This window comes from Salvelinus namaycush, chromosome 21 (genome assembly GCF_016432855.1).
Source record: "Salvelinus namaycush isolate Seneca chromosome 21, SaNama_1.0, whole genome shotgun sequence".
Classification (NCBI taxonomy): domain Eukaryota; kingdom Metazoa; phylum Chordata; class Actinopteri; order Salmoniformes; family Salmonidae; genus Salvelinus; species Salvelinus namaycush.
This window is the reverse complement of record NC_052327.1, coordinates 6419193-6427624: the sequence shown is the minus strand read 5'-3', so window position 1 is coordinate 6427624 and position 8432 is coordinate 6419193.

The following is an 8432-nucleotide window of genomic DNA, read 5'->3' as shown; positions in this document are numbered from 1 at the left end:
TTTGGGGCTTAAGCAATAACTAAAGTGTTCCCCAACGATAATAATAGATTGCATTTCCATAGTGTTCCCTGCTAGGTCTCAAGGGATGCAAGTGTCAGCGGAAGAAGGAGAGTTGTGTTTTCACCTTGATTGATTGAGCTGGTGATTCACTGTGAGGGGGAGGCCACAGTTTCAAGATTCTCCTATCCTCAAAAGCACATTGTTACTTTTAGTTAAAAGCACAGGGGGAAAAAGCTGTCAAATGTGCCGGCGAAGGAAACTATATCAAAATCAAATGTATTTATAAAGCCCTTCTTACATCACCTGATATCTCAAAGTGCTTTACAGAAACCCAGCCTATATCTGGCAACCGACGCGAATGCGGCGTGGCAGAGGCAAGCCGGAATAACCGCCACGCTACGATAGGCTATTCCCTTTTCCCAGGCACTGTGGCAGCGATGCAGTTAATTTTTATTATGACTCATTGCGCGAGATTAAAAGCAAAGTTGATTTATTAGTTGTACCGAAGCCGGCGAGAAAGAAGAGAGAGAGAAGCTGACGAAAGCACACTTGCTGTGATCGTTCTCTCTTTCTTGATCCCCACCCTTCTCTCTCTCTCTCTCTGCTCTCTCTTTCTCTCTCTTTCTCTTCTCTCTCCTCTCTCTTCTCTCTCCTCTCTCTCCTCTCTCTCTCTCTCTCCTCTCTCTCTCTCTCTCTGCTCTCTCTCTCTCTTTCTCTCTCTTTCTCTTCTCTCTCCTCTCTCTCTCTGCTCTCTCTCTCTCTCTGCTCTCTCTCTCTGCTCTCTCTGCTCTCTCTGCTCTCTCTGCTCTCTCTCTCTCTCTCTCTCTCTCTCTCTCTCTCTCTCTCTCTGCTCTCTCTGCTCTCTCTGCTCTCTCTGCTCTCTCTGCTCTCTCTGCTCTCTCTGCTCTCTCTCTCTCTCTCTCTCTGCTCTCTCTCTGCTCTCTCTCTCTCTGCTCTCTCTCTCTCTGCTCTCTCTCTCTCTGCTCTCTCTCTCTCTGCTCTCTCTCTCTCTCTCTCTCTCTCTCTCTCTCTCTCTCTCTCTCTCTCTCTCTCTCTCTCTCTCTCTCTCTCTCTCTCTCTCTCTCTCTCTCTCTCTCTCTCTCTCTCTCTCTCTCTCTCTCTCTCTCTCTCTCTCTCTCTCTCTCTCTCTCTCTCTCTCTCTCTCTCTCTCTCTCTCTCTCTCTCTCTCTCTCTCTCTCTCTCTCTCTCAGCACTGCATCCATTATATTTGATCAATGGTGTTTTAGCATAGAGGACCAATAAAGGGAAGTAGTACACATTAATTTTCTTCAGTAGGGGTAGCACACCAGGTCCTGTTCTTTTACATTTGTACAGATAAGCACACATTTAGTACACACACACTCTGCAGTTTTTGTTGTTGACAGCAGATTGTCTTTGATAGTGCAAGGGCTCTCCAGTTAACAGAAGAGCTGACTGACTAGTGTGCACTGCGTGTGTTTGCCCATGCGCTGTGTGGTCTCCCCTGCAAAGACACAGAGGAGCCAATCATGATGCTCTTTATGAGAGCCAACACAGCAGAAGCAGAAGGATACACACACAGTCTATCTCTCGATCTCTTTCTCACACACACACACACACACACACACACACACACACACACACACACACACACACACACACACACACACACACACACACACACACACACACACACACACAGTCTATCTCTCGATCTCTTTCTCTCTCACACACACACACACACACACACACACACACACACAGTCTCTCTCACACACACGCAGAGTCTCGCTCTCTCACACACACACACACACACACACACACACACACACACACACACACACACACACACACGCGCAGAGTATCTCTCTCACACACACACACACACGCACACGCAGAGTATCTCTCTCACACACACACACACACACACGCAGAGTATCTCTCACACACACACACGCAGAGTATCTCTCACACACACACACGCAGAGTATCTCTCTCTCTCACACACACACGCAGAGTATCTCTCACACACACACACGCAGAGTATCTCTCTCTCTCACACACACACGCAGAGTATCTCTCACACACACACACGCAGAGTATCTCTCACACACACACACGCAGAGAATCTCTCACACACACACGCACCGGCTGTGCTCTCTTGTTCTCTGTAGGCACAGTGTAGGCTGCAGTGTCACACAACTCCACAGGGAGGGTGTTTCCACAACAAGCTTGCTTTCTGTCTCTAAGTCGAAAGGTTATCCTTTTCATCGAACAGAAGCAAAAGAAGGAGAGTCATTGAATCATTCAGAATAATCGGTCCAGAGTTTTCTCCATATTTCTGCTTGGCACCATCTGCTTAATTTAGTACTATTCATTGATATTTGCTTCGAGGAATATTAGCAACTATTATATAGTTACTTTTCATCAGCTTGATATTGTATCAGCTGTGTTGCATTGGATTGATAAGCTAACGTAAAATAATATGACCTACTTGAAACATCCAGTTACAAATGTACAGTTATACATCGAAGGTGTATTTGAGTTGTACACTTTTACAGCAAAAACTGAATTGCTGCATACATAGGCCTATGTAAGTAAGTAAAACAACAGATATTGAAGTTAATGGTATTTGAGATGTGGTATACACTATTACAGCCAAGCAGTGTTAACAATGGAATCCACATTAGCGGAAACAACGCCACTGTCCGTCCCACGGCCGTTGTTTTTGTTTTGCCGACGAAGCGGAGGTGAAAAATATTCAGTACATACTCTGGTGTTCTGTGGCACGTGCAATGATGTCAGAGTGAAACAATGTCAGTAACAGAAATGGCAGTTTCACCATTATGGATGACAGCTTTAAGCAGTCTCATAAAGTAAGGCGTAGGTAGGGCTGTTGTAATATCTGTCCGTCCGAGTAGGGGGATTGTTTAGTTTGTGACTGGATCGGGTCGATCTGCCACTGACATGGCCTCTCGTCTGAGGCAGCCATGTGATGTAATCCTGATAATACATGTTATAAACAGTCATGACAGCGGATGTCAGTGGAATTGAACAGAGCAGCCAGGCACTAACCAGCTACTATGTTAGGTTAGCCATAGTTTGTCATTAATGTTTAAGACCTCTTATGTCATTATTATGCCCACGATATGAAGAGTACCAGTCAAAAGTTTGGACACACCTACTCATTCAAGGGTTTTTCTTTATTTGGACTATTTTCTACATTGTAGAATAATAGTGAAGACATCAACACTATGAAATAACACATATGGAATCATGTAGTAACCAAAAAAGTGTTAAACAAGTCAAAATATATTTTATATTCTTTAAAGTAGCCACCTTTTGTCCTGATGACAGCTTTGCACACTCTTGGAATTCTCTCAACCAGCGTCACCTGGAATGTTTTTCCAACAGTCTTGAAGGAGTTCACATATATGCTGAGCACTTGTTGGCTACTATTCCTTCCCTCTGCGGTCCAACTCATCCCAAACCATCTCAATTGGGTTGAGGTCGGGTGATTGTGGAGGCCAAGTCATCTGATGCAGCACTCCATCACTCTCCTTCTTGGTCAAATAGCCCTTACACAGCCTGGAGGTGTGTTGGGTCATTGTACTGTTGTAGAACAAATGATAGTCCCACTAAGCACAAACCAGATGGGATGGTGTATCGCTGCAGAATACTGTGATAGCCATGCTGGTTAAGTGTCCCTTGAATTCTAAATAAATCACTAACAGTGTGTCACGAGAATTTTCAATCCCAATGATAATAACTATCAATCAATCAATAGCTTTGACCAATTCCGGAGGTTTGTAAGACCATGGGTTTAATAATAATTAGTCAAAGACTCAGTTTATGCAAAAGTCTAGTACAGTTTATTCAGAGAACGTTCTGAAGTTCATTATACAAAGACATCCATTTTATAGCATACTTCCACACAAACAGTAGGTATCCTTCGCACATACATACGAGTTCAAATCTTAAGCTACGCCTTGCTCAGACAGTCTGTGTTTTTCCACCATACAGATGCATTGTTTCTTTAATCTGCAACATGTTTCATAATTTTCTGCCAGCCTAACAGTTTCTCCCCTCCACGGGTGGAGACAGAATGTCCTGTAAGGAACACAGTAGTACAACTCGTCTGTCGATAGCTCCTCTTATCATTTGTTTCACACTTGTACCCTGCTTACATCCTAAAAATGAACAAACGGTCCTTGTTCTAATTCTGACAAAAACTACACACATCATCAGATTATAGTTTTATGATTCTAATAAATTTCATACAATTATATGGTTTCAGGGTGGAATATTTTTAGTCATTACCATTAAGCACATATAATTCCCTTATCACAGTGTCACCAGCAAAGCACCACCGCACCATCACACCTCCTCCTCCATGCTTCATGGTGGGAACCACACATGCGGAGATCATCCGTTCACCTACACTGCGTCTCAGAAAGACACAGCGGTTGGAACCAAAAATCTCAAATCTGGACTCATCAGACCAAAGGACAGATTTCCACCAGTTTAATGTCCATTGCTCGTGTTTCTTGGCCCAAGCAAGTCTCTTCTTATTATTGGTGTCCTTTAGTAGTGGTTTCTTTGTAGCAATTCGACCATCAAGACCTGATTCAGGCAGTCTCCTCTGAACAGTTGATGTTGTGTCTGTTACTTGAACTCTGTGAAGCATTTATTTGGGCTGCAATATCTGAGGCTGGTAACTCTAATGAACTTATCCTCTGCAGCAGAGGCAACTCTGGGTCTTCCTTTCCTGTGGCGGTCCTCATGAGAGCCAGTTTCATCATAGCACTTGATGGTTTTTGCAACTACACTATTAGTGGATATTAGTTGTGAAGTACCCATGAGATGTAGAGGGTTGAGCAAATTCAGAATAGATGGGCCAAGTACTTTAGTATGCAAATTTGACACTTCAACTGAAATGTTATTATGCTAATTCTTTCCAGAACAAGGCCTGTAATGCCACAGAGTTTTCAAACCTAGAGGCCAAACATTGCGATACTTCCGGGAAGGCATCTCAAAGCAGACTCGACAGACCAGACTAGAGTTTGGAGTTTGGCAAGTCAATGGGAGAAGTGACATTTTTTTTCTACATCTAAAGGCGAAACCTAGATTCAAGCCAATGTATTTAGTTGCTGAAAATCTCATCACTACTGCCTTGTGAAAGTGACAAACTAACTTGTTTTCGTTTTCGCCAAAAACAACTTAATATCGAAAGAGTGCCTTTGATTTGACGGCCTGCACATGCAGAGTTCGGCACGACACGACAGTCAGACCCAATTATCTGTTTCTGACCATTAACTATGCTAGCTAACGTTGTTGCTATGACATGCATGACCGGGGATTTCTATTGGAGAAGCAGTTTTCAATTGGCAATTGAAATTCAACATATGCCTGCCAATACACAGCACCAAATGACAATGTGTGGAGTCCTTTTCTTCCTTGTCTCTCTGTCTCACTCAGAAGGGTTCACTAAGGAGAATAGAGGTTTTTAGCCCAAACAGCTTTTTGTCTCTTGCTTTCTGATGCTCACTTTCTCAGTCCCTCTGTCTGTATCATTATTTCCCTCCCTTCCCCCCCTCTCTCCTCCCTCTCCCTTGTGAAGGGAAGCTTCCACTAGCCTGAACTAACCTGATTAAGCCTAGTCCAGATCAGTTTGTGCTTTAGCAAACCCAGGCTACCTCTTCAGGAACCATTCACCTTTATGAAGGGAGGGAGGGATAAGGGAAAGTCAGACTATAGATGAGAGAGACAGGCTGTAGTCTTCACAGCTGCCAGGGGCAAGTTTAGCAGAGCCCTCTCTCTCTCTGTGCTACAGTAGGACCCTACTAATGGCATTTCAGCAGCTGTCATTCGCCTGCACTGCGCCAGACAATTTAATTATTTACTTGGGCTGCCCTGCATTTACAAATCGCTCAGCAGAATTGAGTGATTTCTCCCCTACCTCCTCATCCCCCCTTCTATGTCATTAGTGTAATGTTCCTGGTTACTCTGAAGGCGTCCGCATACATAGGTTGGGTTTGCTTCTAGCAGAACTTGGCTAGGGGAAGCATACATAGGTTGGGTTTGCTTCTAGCAGAACTCGGCTAGGGGAAGCGAACATAGGTTGGGTTTGCTTCTAGCAGAACTCGGCTAGGGGAAGCGAACATAGGTTGGGTTTGCTTCTAGCAGAACTCGGCTAGGGGAAGCGAACATAGGTTGGGTTTGCTTCTAGCAGAACTCGGCTAGGGGAAGCGAACATAGGTTGGGTTTGCTTCTAGCAGAACTCGGCTAGGGGAAGCGAACATAGGTTGGGTTTGCTTCTAGCAGAACTCGGCTAGGGGAAGCGAACATAGGTTGGGTTTGCTTCTAGCAGATCTCGGCTAGGGGAAGCGAACATAGGTTGGGTTTGCTTCTAGCAGAACTCGGCTAGGGGAAGCGAACATAGGTTGGGTTTGCTTCTAGCAGATCTCGGCTAGGGGAAGCGAACATAGCTTGGGTTTGCTTCTAGCAGATCTCGGCTAGGGGAAGCGAACATAGGTTGGGTTTGCTTCTAGCAGAACTCGGCTAGGGGAAGCGAACATAGGTTGGGTTTGCTTCTAGCAGAACACGGCTAGGGGAAGCGAACATAGGTTGGGTTTGCTTCTAGCAGAACTCGGCTAGGGGAAGCGAACATCTGTGCTCACATACTCCTTTAAAAGACCTTCGCTTGAAAAACAAGAAATATTACTGTTTGTCCCTCTTGAGACGCCATAGCAACAACATAGCCATACACTTCCTCAAAATAATAGAGATGAATCAATAAATCTGTAATACATTTTGACATTTTTGGTGCAGTATTTCTCAAGTGAAAAAATGTGCATGAAAACTAGTCGTCTTCCGTTGAATGACAACACACACTTAATGTTCCTACTCCTACTAGGAGTAGTATTGTTGACCAACCACCGCTGAAGGGGGTGTAGATTTCAGCTAAAGAAACTTCAACTTGCTAAAAGAAAAAAAATAGTGTGCACGAACAGCCCAAAAACCCCTGCCAAAGACCAAAACTAACAAAAACTTCTAAAGATTCCGTCATAATATATGTGTGAACAGTTTCGACTGGGAAACATACCGTAAGCTTAAGCATCAGTCTAGACGGAGTTGCAGGGAGCTTCCAAAGAGGGTGGGAGGGGGGGGGGGGGGGGTGAATGACTCATACTGAGGCTGCCATTTTTGCTGTTTACTGCACAGCAAATTTGCGATCGGAATTTTAACATTTTAACAAAATTACGACTTAAATTAACACTTTATTAGAGCTGATGGGAATTAAAACGTGGTGTTACAAGAACTTGTTTTTGAGTGTTGTTTTAACACGGTAGGGTGTAAAGCCTTGTTTGCATATTATTTTAGAGGGTGTCTTTTGTGTGAATTTTAGAGGTACCAGTACCACCCATGACTGTGTTTGCTAGTGACAGACATGATTTTTGCAGTCCTGTATCCTTCACCAAGTGAGTGCCAAATTACATTATTTATGACAATATATATAAAAAATATATAGTTTTACTCTAACAGCCTAGTTTTACTCTAACACAGTGGTCTGAAACTCCTGGTTTACAGGCCACATCGGCAAGTCACATTATGCTGGCTTGCAAAGTGTTATATAATTCCTATGGAATCCAATGGATTCAACAATTGGAGCTGTTAATCACCCGCCACTGCAGTTAAAAAGACTGCCAAGATGGGGAAGATTGATAAATGAAATAAATCCAACCAATTACAGATTGGATTAGTTTTAAATAAATCGGTGTTATTTTTCTTTGTGTAGTATAAGATAAATTGATGAATCAATGTGCATGCAAAAACATAGATATTAAAACAAACTATTCTAAAAAGCAACCTGCAACAAAGCCTGCTGGGAAATGTGATGTCTTTTTCATTCTGAGAGAGTAAATGGAAATTAACTCAACACGTTGATGATTCCACTGTGATTCAAATAAAACTTCATGTATTCACCTCATGTGGTGTCAATTTCAATCCCACTGGTGTTAAGCCCACTAGAATTAACACCGAGATTTTAACACCCGCAAATTTGCTTGTGCTAATATTGCGATACAAAAATATTGTTTTGTACTTTACCTTGAAAGACATGCTCTGTCTATATCCAATATTAAAACGTCTCTAATCTGTCTTAAGGATCTAGTGTTATTATATGTATGCTAACCCAACACAGCATCTGCATGCGTCATGATCAGTAAGTTGGTTGTTATGAGTGCTTATGGCAAGATTAAGCTGATGTCATGCTCAACATTGTAATACAGGCTTCTGGACAATAACCAGTTCAATAAACTGTAACACATAGATCACTCTTTAGCTGTTACTTCTACTATGAATCTATGTTTTACTGTATTATGAAGGCATACATAAGTATTTCTTTTTATTTAAGGAGACACAAATATTTATGAATGTTTTTAAGTATTAAT